This window comes from Schistosoma haematobium, chromosome 5 (genome assembly GCF_000699445.3).
Source record: "Schistosoma haematobium chromosome 5, whole genome shotgun sequence".
NCBI classification, from domain to species: domain Eukaryota; kingdom Metazoa; phylum Platyhelminthes; class Trematoda; order Strigeidida; family Schistosomatidae; genus Schistosoma; species Schistosoma haematobium.
The window spans coordinates 20,946,535-20,960,436 of record NC_067200.1 but is presented as its reverse complement, the minus strand read 5'-3'; the positions used below and the strand labels follow the sequence as shown (position 1 = coordinate 20,960,436).

The following is a 13,902-nucleotide window of genomic DNA, read 5'->3' as shown; positions in this document are numbered from 1 at the left end:
GCTTATCACGTGTTTCGTCTGTAAAACATACGACTAACTAGTTGTTCTTCATTATATGATCGAAATGATATGTTGAGACAGTATCGCATGGATAACTTCATTTGAAAGTATTGACAAATTTCACACAACTCTTTACATTTGTAAATTCTACTAGAGCAAGAACAAGAGGTGTGGCAGAAAACCTGAATTCACAACATTTCGTGGTTTCTAGACATTTGCTCACCACTCGATATTATGACATCGGAACAGCCCTCACCTGGTGAAATCGGCCATTGTGTTGAAACTTTCATCTTACAAATGATCACTACTTTTCTACTCAAAACATTGAGGTTAAAACAAATAGCTTGTCCGTTAATTCATAGAAGAAATTGCTCTGGCAATGAATAAACACTCTTACATATTATCATCTAATTTTAAATTATTCTAACTAGCATCATCTTAAAGAATCATATAGTTTTGTTGTCCTCAGAGTATCAAACTATGAAGCACTCAAGAATAAGTTTGATTCATTCACATCCAATTAATGAATGCATTCCAAGTACATTTACTTCCAGACTATATCCAATTATTTTGTTGACAAAGTTCACATCACGTTCTGTTTATGAAGTTATATCGATCGCTGTTACACGTTAACTCAACTATGCAAATAAACTAGATATATGCACTTAACTGTAAACCAAACGTACTTTTTCCGTGTCGAATACTGAATGCATATAAGAGATTTGCTGGAAAGCAACTGTGAAACGAGGTTGACAATACATATAGTTTTTATACAACTCTTTCCATTTGTAAATTCTACTAAAGCAAGAACAAGAGATGTGTCAGAAAACCTGAATTCACAACATTTCGTGGTTTCTAAACATCTGCTTACCACTCGATAATATGACATCGGAACAGCCCTCACCTGCTTGATATCGGCCATTGTGTTGATGTCTCAAAGTACATCGAGATGAATAGTAAACAGAGAACGTTGAATCAAGTGTAGTTACCCAAACAACTGACATAAGATTGTTAAAAGCCATTCCATCTATCTTCAAGTATTTGGTTATCGATATTGCCTTGCTGTGAATAACTCACACATAAATGCCTGTCACACAATTCTTCCTTTCGTGTCACGACATATGAAACTATGATAGACAAAATCATCATCACTTGAAGTTGTGGATGGATATACTTTACTGCTGATTAGGTCTGTGCTTGAATCGAATATTGATTAATATTGAACAGTCGAATGAAGTGGGCCAAATTATTCAGGAAATTAAACGTCCATGATATGTCTGTCGATTTTATTGAAATTGGATTTCGTAAATTAAAAGAATTGAAAACGTTCTCACTATTCAGCATGTGAGTATTCAAACTTTTGAATATGCTTGTAAAGTCTATCATTATTATTGCCATCATCATGTTTATCATTGTTATTTCTGACAGCACTAGCCTAGGTTTGTTCTTGCTCAAACCCAAATATTCGTTTGGATGTCACTTGATTGATTTGTTGACAGATCAGTCTGTTTGTGGTCTAACATTCAGTTGAATTATTCACTCACACACAGTAGCTTGTAATTAAGGAGTGATATATTAGACAGTTCAAAAACGTCTTCACAAATTACATGCCATTGAGGAGGCGTTGTTCAGAGAAATGAAGTATGGGAAAACCGTTGAGTAGTGATTTTGTCTTGTCATAGGTTATGGGTGTAGGACCAATTTATACACATTTTTTGAGTCACATTGTTGTTGCTACTAAACAACTGACCGCAAACATACCAGTCACATTATTATTGACATCACGGACTAAAATCTATTCTTCCGACATGCATCTCATGCGCTTCATTCGTTTGAACATTTCAATATATACAACGTGACACATCACAGAGAATCACTAATGACTCTTATGAGTATACGTTACCTTGGTTGAGCGAACACTTAACTCTTGCACATTTTTTCTTTATTCGACACCATAATGCGCTTGACAGCTGAAATGTATGGTCGAACTGATTGAGAAGACAACACTACTGAACTCCTGTATATTACCCACGATGAACCGTATTCGATGACCTGAACACAATATGTGCTCCTTTCTTCCTCATAAAATAGTTTAGGATGAGCACTGTGGATTGACGATTCAGTCACGATGATGCGTTTGAACATTACAAAATGGCATCTTATCTACTTCGGTTCTTCTAATTTAATATGCGTTTCCACACAAGAAATATTTTTCTTAAACTAGCTATAATGATAATAAAAGTGTACATTATGTGAGAGTGTGACGTTGAAAAATGTCACTCTGTTGAACTTCGTTGTCCTCCTCTGTAAAAATATCAATAAATATACTTTCTTGTTGTCTATCACCGTGTTCTAACTGATAAATCAAGTAATACGATATTTTATAACGTATGATGAGCATAATATGAATCTAAATTATAATAAGGAATGTCGCTATCTAATTATACATTCATATGATCGATGACTAACTACGCACACATTATAAAAACGATAGAAATATTCACTTTACAATTGACTACTACTACTTTCCTGAAAACAAACTGGAATTAAAACAAGTAGTTTGCCTGTCAATGTATAGAAGGTCTTGCTTCAGTTATGAATAAACACTGTTATCATCTACTATCCGATTTCAAATGAGTTAAGTGGTCGTTTTGTTTGAGATAATCATACGTGCCAATTATATTGGTCTGTGCGACTGTGATAAATTGTCTTGGTGATAGTTTTTATGTCGCATGCTATTAAGTAAGCCAAGGACATTTGAAGTAATTGGTCAACACGCAGAACCTAGTGTGGTCGAAAGAATATCAGGTTTTGGTTGTCATATTACAAAAGACTGTGTTCTCAGGAATTCTGTTATTGACAATTTCATATTCATCAGTTTCATCTTATAAACCACCTTCCTCGCAATTGCGGTATATCAGAGACTTGTCCGATTCAAGTAATCAAACTAACTAAGCCCGACGGACAAACGGTTTATTCAGTGCATGATTGTTTCTTTATAACTTCACAACGTTTTCTGAAAAGGTTAACACAGGCGATCTCTATTGACTGATTGCTTGGTGAGTACATCAAATAGCAAATCATTTATGAATGCTTGGTTGTACTGTGATCGAGGCAACAAACAAAAATATCATTCGGTAGTTGAGTATACTCAATTCACTGACAACTATCATCAATTGTACTATAACTCATAATATAACAATAATTCACAAATAGATTGCAGGAGTTCCCATTTGGCATTCTTATAATCTCTATATTGTTAGGTTTTTTGAATATGTCTGTTATAAGAATGACAGATAGTTAGGTCAATATCTAATATCTTATGTTCACTGCTTTAGTTTGTCTCATGCTTCTATAGATAAAGTGTTAATATCTCTGCTAAATAATAAATCGAATATACTATCGCCTTTAGTCGGGGCACTAACCCACTGTGACTAGCAGTGCATGTTAAAGGTTGTCGAGAACTCATCATTTCATGAAGGACAACTAGCGTTACTTTAGTTAATCCCATGATAATTGAAATCCACAGTGATAACCTTAGCATTACAATTTAGAGAGGATACATGTATGAATGCATTGATAATAAGATCACTCCCACTATTCGGACTATCAGGAGCTCTGTATATGCATCCAAGTAGTAGACTATGATTCAGGGTGTTGACTGATATCCAGACTGGTTTCGGTAAACTATTCAGGACACTATCTTCAACTTTATTAGTTGTATGGGTATCCAAAACATATATAATACAACCACCTCCTCACTTAGTTTCTCTGTCATAGCAATAGAGTCGATAGTTCTGGATATTTAATTCTGAATTAGATACTGCTTCAGAGCACCATGTTTCAGTTATAAGTATGAAAGAAGGCTTGGCTAGAAAAGCTAATGTTTTCAAGGCTGAAATTTTGTTCAGAAGTGAACGTGAATTGATAAGTAATAAGTTTAAAAAAGGAGTGTAGTGTGTAAAAAACTGAGAGCTTCGCTATCGATTTTGTGTATTTTAGATTTGCGTGGACCATGGTTTAATATGTCTGGTTGGTTATATGAGCTATCGCTTGAACAAACTGTATTGCTAGTGGGACCATGGATTTTGGAAGGCCAAAATAGTCATTATTTTGATATGGTGGATTAATATTTTGAAATTGACTTGGCACACAGTCAAGACAGGCTGATGGTGAGTAGCCTAGTAGTCCATCTCGCCCAATGGGGAAGTGCCGTGAAAATTTACGTCTTGCAGGTTTATTTTTAAAAGGTTTGAGGGTAGCCATGTTGCACGTTGGCTCACTGCGGTCTGTCTAATATAAGGCCTGCTTACACAATTATTGTGTTGCCCGTTTGTGAGACGTTTGAATCAAGTGTGTCCCCATAACCTCCCCTACGTTGAGTAGGGTAAAGCATGGAATCGGGAACTATAGTCTTATTTTTTGAGATAGGACCATCGTAATATTTTTGTTATTGTGTCTGGAATCAGAAGGTTATGTACATACATGTCTATTGGTTATCAGATGCCACTACAGGCATAATAGGCAACATAGCACTCTTCGTTGGTAAATCATGGTACTGGGGAACATGATATAAGTTAGATGCATCAGTGGGTCCCGCAGCTGACACATCGTGATTTGTTATGATCTCATCATCTTTATATTCGTTGAAGTTACGTTTTTATGTAAGTCTCTAGTTGGTGGTCTTATCTGAGACTATACGAAAGTTTTTAAACTTCGTAAGCGCGCAGATTAGCCGTTCGGATCCTTTTAGCTGTTCAGCTTATATATGAGAACCGAATCTGCTTTTTATTAAGTCTAATGAATTGGACTATCTTGAAGGTTAAATGCCTTCGTTATAGAACTCCTTACAGTTTTAATGGGGATTTTGTCACGTGTATTCTTGAAAACCTGTGTTTGTCTCATCTCACTTGCGTCTACAGATGAAAGGATTCCGAATATTTTCGGTGAGTGTATGCAAAGATGAATACTTTTTAGTCTTGTGCATGTATCATATTGCCAGCTCTAAGCAAATCAGACCTGCTACGTTTGGGGACATATGTTTCCGGTATATTAACACAGTTGCATTGCTAGATCGCCTCATTCTTTCACATACCTCATAAGCAACATGATCTATGAAATTATTTGTGTCATTTTTCTGATTTGAAGTTTCTGCAAGGTTAGGCATTGATGAGATACCTAATCGGATTGTGAATATACATGTCAACTCGCAACTTTCTTACATCTTCCATATAATTGAAGTTGTGACTATCATCAGTGTTTACTAATAGAGTCTTCAACAAGTCTGGAAATGCAAGAGTGAGCGTAAGTTTGTCTGCTTCAAGATAAATAGAGTAGCTCGTCTCGTTAAAACTGCCTGAACTAGTGTCAGTAGTGGTGTTAGATCGTGTTGTTTTACTACGTTTAGCATGACGTCTGGAAGTTTGAGTTTTTAATTCTATTTGAGGCATGATAAGAAACTGATAAATAGCAGGTGGTTTGGACAGTGTTATAAAATAAAAACGAGTGAAAAAATCAAAACCGATGGACCAAGATAGTTTTGTAATCGTAAACATCACACGGAATTCATACGACGGACTATACCGCAAAGTCGTGCATAACGAACAGTTGACAAAAGCATTTCGATTGTGAAACATTGTCAGACGAGGCTTCTTACTCTCGCAAGATCCTGAAATTTTGAAATACAGCACAGAGAACATCAACCGAACCAAACCTGATGAACAGTCACTGAGTAGCAACATCGGTGAACAAGGAGGATCTGATACGGATGTAAAGGTGAGGATTGTCAAAGCACTGGTGATATTCTCAAAGTTGAATAATATATTTAACTCAAAACAACTGTCAATCAACGTCAATGCCAGAATCTTCAACGCGGACGTCAAGACAGTCACACTGCTTGAAGTTAAAACACGGAGAACTACTACATACATAATATAAAACGCACAAGTATTTATAAACAATTGTCTATGAAGAACACTGAGTGTCCGTTGACCGGATACCGTCATCAGAAGCTCACAGTGTGAGAGGAAAAACCAGCATCTGGCTGGAAAAGATAATGAGGGTGAAAATAATCAAACTGCATCATAAGGCAAGTGCTAACTTGTGATCCAGAAGGAGACAGTAAAGTGCAAAGCCATTGAGTCGGTAACTGGTAGAAAACATCGAAAGGATTAACAGCGATTAACAGCGACAGGAACTGAATATGATTACGTAGAACAGAATTGGACGGGAATGTTTGTAAGTGACCTATCATCCTCCATGAGGAGTAACAAGCGAAAGCAAGCAACTAATTACGAACCAGGTCAATTAAAGTAAAATTTATCGTTAGTTTACTGTTATCTTGAACCACTGAACTGATAATTGGAAATTTGTTGTAACCAGTTTTGTTTATCAACCTCGAAAAACTTTATTCACATAAACTTAGCTATCAGTCCCTCATTCATGATAACTGGAAATAAGTAATTTGAGTTTTCATACGTGTCAACTACTTAACTAAGTCCACGATTTGTAGCTGTTTTGCTTAAAAAGACGCATATTAGATAGCAATAGACTGACATGGATATCACGCGTATCTCATTGTAAAATAGCGCTTCTGAGAAGTGGTCACTTGCATTTGTGCTGAAAATCAAATCCAGTATTTCGAAGACCTCGGAGTACGTATATTACCTTGATAAGTTGGGTGAGTGCATACACATCACTCGTCTATGCTCACTTGCTTTCGCAAAGTCAAATATTACTTGAGAATTAAGAGCGAAACGCACTATTTGAGTAGGTCCATCGTGTCACAAATCATGGTCTCAGCCTACACTTGTAATCTACGTTAAAAAAACAGTCATGAATATACCTATAATTTGAATTGATTACAATTCGATTATCACTGAGTTCACTTCAAATTTTTCAAACTTCCAAATTCATTTGTTTGCGTGTTTTCCTTATGGACGGCAAACACTAAACGTCTCCAAACGACAACATTCTCAAGTTGTTGTCATGAAGATTGGAAGTATTCAAATTATTGAAAAAACTGGGGATTCTCAGAAGTATGCGATTTAAGCCCGATGGAATTAATTGAGTACAAACGAATGTGTTGTATTCGGAATTCGAAATCAATGGGCCGCTAAGTACAAACGAATCATCAGTTCGTACAAATACCTTTACTGCCACAGCTTAAATAAGAGTTCAACTTTCTGTAATAGATTGTAGTTCTTTTATTTAGGTTACTGTATGTCTATCGGACTACGTTTTGAATCTAGACTCAGTAAGATACAAAATGTACTCATTAGTGGAACCATAGATTCAGGGACCGTAAAGAAGTCAAGCTAAGTGTTCTCGCGCACATACCACATGTTGTCGAGGATTTTGGTCGTCGTTATTTATCAGTTAATAATGGCACTTGTCCGACACACGAAAATTTTCGTAATCTTTGTGCTTGTAACATAGCTTTTTACCAGTTTATCAAGGAATTGAATTCTACAAAGAAATCCTGATATTGAACAGTTGCATTCCCATCCATCGTTATATTATAAAGAATACCACACAAAGACAGCTGTTAGAGAAGTTACGTTCCCATTTGCTCATGGATGATTCTTGAGTAAAAATTGAATCTGTACATACTGTTTGTTTCGTATTGGAATTGAGATCATTGTTATATTATGAAACGTGTGCTTTGTTTTCTTCTATGAACTGCAATGTCTAAGAATATGTTGAATCCTACCGTTTATATTTCATTATCAGTCGAGAATATTTGTAAGAACTCATCATATTATGTGTGACACTGACATATGATGGCAAGGACACAGACATGCCAGTATTGATCCACGATCCGTGTGACATCTACTTGCCATTCTTTTTTATTCCTAGCAGACAGAACAAGACGACCCTGGTCAAAATTATCTCTTACTACCAACTAAAATAACGAATTTCTACATAGCAGAATTAAACAGTAAGAAGTACACTTTCGGCGTGAATGTAATGGGTATGAGTATTCTGGGAAAAGAAACGAATATTCTACCCTACGTTTTGGAATTTCTATTGCACATCATTGAATTCAGCCCAGATGTCAAAACAGTTCAACTGTATGTTGCGAAAACTTGCAGAACTATGAAAGCAATCATCCAGAAGATACAAGTGTTTGTTAGAAGTTGTCTACGCAAAATACTTCGGATCCGTTGGCCGGACACTATTAGCAACAACCTACTGTGGGAGAGAACAAACCAGATGCCAGCGGAGAGAGAAATCTGGAAGGAGCTCTGGAAGTGGATAGGACACACATCGAGGAAAGCACCTAACTGCGTCATAAGCGAAGCCCTCACTTAGCATTCTCAAGGCCAAAGTAGAAGAGGAAGACCGAAGGACACCTTACGACGCGAAATGGAGACAGACATGAGAAGAATAGAGAACGGTTGGATAGAACTAGAAACAAAGAGTCAGGACAGTGTTGGTTGGAGAATGCTTGTCGGCGGCCTATACTCCATTGGAAGTAACAGAAATAAGTAAGTAAGCTTTCGATGGCTCTCGTTACGTTATTTTCTGCACCTTTTGAAGTTTAAAACAAAGGCTGTGAGGTTCACTAGATCAAGTTACGAACGAGCTAGTGTACCAACGTGTGCATTACAAGATAGGAAGAGCAAAATTGATGTTCATCATAATAATTTTGTGTTTTTCCTGCAGAAATAGACTGCTTAAAAATGGGAACACAACGTTCGTCAAATCCAACGAATACGCAACAGATCCACAGCAACTGGGTTTCGAATTGACCGACTCATGTCAGGTTGCTTAGGTTCGCTTAGGTGAAACGGCGGGCGGCTTTGAGCAAACCTGGCTTATTTGCCGTGCCATAAGTTTAGCAGCACTGTCTTCTCTCGTGAAATTGTAGTGTGGAGTATAGTCGTCATTAACTGTAATCACCACAACAGGAAGACTACTTGCCAGTTACCAGGTTAGATCTCTCAATAGACAAAATATCAGAAGGCAGTTGAAGGTTGGACTAAGACGTATTTCTTGGCGATCTCGTGGTATCGAAATAATACCGAGGTCGTGCCAAAGTTTACAATCGGGACTACTGAGCGTGCGGGAGTTCGCCTAAGGTCACAGTCAACGGAAAAGTGTGTTTTTTAGAACACTTAAACAAACAGGTATAGTGAAACAATCACTGGTACAATTGGTTATAGTAATAAATGCTTCCATCACACCAATCGCGTTCTCTCCAAAAAGTAGGTCACTAAAAATAATGTTGTATCTTCGTATGCTGAAATTTGATTCAGAACATTTTTCTCACTTTGACAAGCAGATTTACTAAAAGTGACTTCATATAAGGATAAACAACGTTTGATTTAATATCATTCTGACTGCAATTAGTTTTAAATTTTATTTAAACTTGTTTATATTTATCAAGTTTCTCCTCAAAAATAAATAAGTTATGAGAAAAACTAACATTTGATATGACATTATCAGGAATTGATTCTTCTGATACATTTTCCTCAGATTTCTAAAGAATCTCATTGGAGAATGATGAATCATAAGTTAGCATCAACCATAATCGCATGAGATTTTCAATCAAGATTTCATTCATTCGAAATATTTTTCTCACTTTTATAGAAAATTTTAACCGAAATCTGTTAATCATAAGGACAATCCATCTCAAGTAAAATAACATAAGAAATGTGATAAGAAGTTGATTAAAAACTTTCATCACACAGTTGTTCTAACATTCATCTGATGCTTGTGTATTTATTGTGGTGCCCTAATTATTTTCTGGATAGGAGTCCTACTAGCTCTCACGGCAAATGTCACGTGGAACATAAGATTGTTTCGGTCAGCGTTCAGTTTCAGGGCTTTGCTAAGCTAGCAAAGCTTCATTTAGTTCTGCACCGGGATTTGACTCTATACTGCCCGTGCCAACAATAAAGTCATGGATAGAATCATTTCAGATATACAGTCGAATCACAATAGGAAACATTACCTTCCAACATCGTGGATTGAGATAAATGATCACCCGAAACGCCCAGCCTAATCAAATCCAAACCACAGGGTTTATCTTTGTTAGTGGCAAAAATGACAATAGCTCTGCAGACAGATCAAATGTGTCCGATTGCACAAAATTTCAAGCATCCATCACTAGGAAATTTACGTGAATTAAGTCAGTAAAATTTAACACAGGATCAACATGTACCAAATATGCGCTTTGCAATTCCTTGATGAAGCGTTATCTGTATCACCCTGAGCAAGCACTGGATTTGAATAACTAGATAACGTAGCGTAATAATTGACGTCGTGAATAATCTTTTCATGAAATTTCGTTATTCACAGCAGTTGAAATTAGTACGCTCTACACGGTTTGGTAGTAATTTTCGAGAGTTGCACAGGAAAGCGCGATAGGCTTGTTTGGTAATGCCAAAGATTCTATTTACCTGTAGGCAACTTTTCCGATGAATGTGAAGAAATAAGCCACAAAAATATCAATGTATATCCGATTGTTCAACCATATCAATGTGATGGATTGTAGTATTCGAAATACTGAACTGAGCACAAAGTAATATATTGTGTTTAGAATTCGAAATTATTTAGCCATCAAGTACAAAAATTAACATCGTTTGCGAGAACAGATGGGATATTGAAGACACATCTCCAAAATAATTTAGCAATTTTTAAGGATTCATGTTCTAGTGATCTAATGTTTGTTTGATTTTCACATGTCATGAGGCGAAGCCTCATGCTAGAAAGTTTCATTCAACCATAAGAATTAATCAAAAGAGTCAGTAAAACCAGCCGGTCAACAATTTTCCTGTAGCTAGAAAAGAAAGCCGATCAATTGATGGATAAGCGGGATTTTTGTCTTAAACAGTTAGATAATTCGGTAATATATACACGTCCTTAGAGACTGAAGACGGCCTTAATATACTTTAACGTTTAGGTATACTCGATTTTAGATATGAAGGACAATTAAAACCTCAGAATGCCTTATAGTATCTTTAAAAAATAAAAGATTTGCTTGACAGTCGTGGTCAGCAGTCGTTCTTTTGAATTACTGATTGTTTAAAGGTGACTTTGTTCACCATATGGAGAATATTTAGTGGCATTGGGCCCTGACCACACAATCCTCAAGGCTGAACACGAGGCGAATGGGAAAATGGATATTCAGCATTTAACGCGTAGAAACACCAAACGATGGAGAAGGCGGGAACAATGAATTGAATCAATTCGAGTTGATCGGATGGTATGACATGGCCATGCAGGTGTGGCCTCATTTTTGTTCATATTAAATATGTTGTTGTATCTTTAATCTAAGTGTGTTGTTCACCATATATTGGTGGTTCTTACGACGCAGTGAATCTGGGCAGACTATGATGTGACTTCTACGTAACATCTTATGGATTAGGCAGTTACATCGAAGCAAATCTACAATTTTAGGATTAGTTCTATTATTGGAGCAGTACTAATATCGAAGTGAACCATAATTCAACAAATATGTGTCTGTTTTCCGAATGGATGTGTGTTAATGTAACCTCTCGATGATGTGGTCTCCTTTTAATCAATTTTCACTCAAATACATGATTTATTATACTGAAACCAATCAAACTTCTGCTCGGTAACATAGTTGCTACTGCTTCCAGAAACCTTTGAGCCTTGTAACAATCCAAGTCACTGAGATAACAAGATATGCAAACCCTCAAAGAGCTGCCGAATTGATCAGATTGAGTTCATTTAAGAAACTAGAATACCTGCAGTTGAGCTGAGTAAATATCTGAAATCAAACAAAAAGAAAAAAAGCGTGAGAAGACTAATCAATGCGGATTTTCAGTGGTGATCGGACACGAATTAGTTATTGATCTCCATTAAAACTCAGCAAAATTTGCAACCCATACACTGATAATTATACAGTGTTCACGAGTGACTATCTTAGATGAGTAGTTCTCTGAGTTCGAGTGAGAAGCCGTGAACAGGGGAATTTAGCTGTGTCGGGAGTGAGACAGTTACCCAGTGAAGACAATGGAAGATGGCCACTCCGATTAGAAATTAACACCTTTAGATGGCGGTGGTTTAGAATTTAAGCGTTCGCGCGCCAGAGCGAAAGTTCTGAATTCCGGCCCCACGTGTTGAGCAGTCTCATACGGAGACAAAAAGCTGTCCACATCTTCCAGGATTTCAATGGTGGCTAATATTGATAAGTCCATGATGTAAATTAAAACACAATCTCAATAACGCTACACTGACAATCCATCTGCACAAGCTCCTTGTACACTTATTGTATTTCGAACACAACAAAATCGCCTAAAATATTTACAGAGGGAATAATATCAAAAATTAACGCGATAGAATGATTTTCGATGTTAGCGACAGCACATTAGGGGAACTGAATAGAGAATTGTTTAAATCAAGTTGAGCGGAGTGTTCGTTATCGGTGGTTACTTTCCGACTGACTGAGGTAGGTTGGCTATTTTATATTATTGACAAAAAGTACCGTTTTCCCATATGTACAGTTTTTCCCAATAGTTCTCATAACAAAATGTCTGTCTGTAACTAGCAGCAATAGAAGTCGATACAAAAATGTCTTTCAGGACGCTCACGATATCCTAATAATGTTTGTCATCATTAATGCATGGCGGTCATACGTCCTTTATGTGGCCATCAACTGAAATGAATCTAATTAAGATTTTTTGGTCATCATTTCAAGCGTACGGAATCAATATATTTGTCAACTTTGGCTGACAATCGTATGAAAATTCACTATATATTTTACGGCAAGACTAATTTAGCGACGACCTTTGAACGAATCTTGAATGACTTTGACAATTATTAGTCAATCAGAAGACAGTATAAAGTGTAAATATATTATAAGTTAATGCATTACAGTGGATATTCTTCTTTTACATGATTAAGAAACTTGTTAAGGTTTGATAAAGATTCAAAGGTTCTGAATTTATAATGCATACGGTATAGAAACTCATCCATAGAGCTAGGGTTAAAGTTAGAAATTAGGGTTAAGGTTAGGCTAGGGTTAGGGTGCTAACAAGCGATTGGTTTACAACGGATTTTAGAGGTTAGGGTTTAGGGTTAGGGTTGTAGCCTCTCAATAAACACCTCTTCTCTAGAATCCGATGTAAACCGAACGCATGTAACACGCTAACCCTAACCCCATGGACGACTTTCTATACCGTACGCATTATGAATTCAGAACTTCTGAGCCTTTATCAAACCTTAACAAGTTTTTTAATAATGTAAAAGAAGAAGATAGGACTCTAATTTATGGACGAGCCAATAAGAAGCGTTTAGTGAGTTTCAAGGTCACGACGCTAATGTCAATGCGAGATGCTCACATTCGATCGTTTTACAGCAGATTTTAGAGAAGAGGTAATTGTTGAGAAACTACAGCAGATGGGACTATTAAGAAGTTCCTGTATCTGTGACTGCTGCAATCAAATGACCGCAGCATGTTGTGCAGACTACCGTGATGACATTGTATTTCGTCGTACTATATTTTGGAGAAAAATATTTGCCCGAACTGGCACTTTTTGCCCGGTCACGGCTAAGGCTAAGACAAATCATGATGATCGTTGCAAATTGGATCATAAAGTCTCCAGTAACATTAGCTGCGGCTTTTGCAGATGTTACGGAAATTTCCGCCGTTTAGTGATGTGAATATTGTCTTGATATATGCGCAATGAAAATGACACGAGTACATGAATCATTTGGAGGAGTTGGAAAGATAATGGAAATAGATGAGGCGGCAGTTTTTGAAGGCATGTGGTCTAGGCTGAAGTATCTTTTAAAACCGTACCATGGCTCCAGAAGACGATTATTATGGAACCATATGGACGGGTTCTTATACCGCATGCACTATGATTTCAAGACTTCTGAACCTTTATCAAACCTCAACAAGTTCTTAAATCATGTAAAAGAAGAATA

General features: G+C 36.7%; 1 protein-coding gene across 2 annotated transcripts in view; it reads left to right on the top strand.

Moving 5' to 3' along the window:
• The first annotated feature begins 12,062 nt into the window (after positions 1 to 12,062).
• The window catches only part of MS3_00009362 (uncharacterized protein), a 45,110-nt gene continuing 43,270 nt past the window's right edge, over positions 12,063 to 13,902 (top strand). For both annotated transcript variants that reach the window (XM_051217728.1, XM_051217727.1), the window contains exon 1: positions 12,063 to 12,421. The gene's annotated coding sequence lies outside the window, so the exon portion shown is untranslated. The remainder of the gene's footprint in view (positions 12,422 to 13,902) is intronic.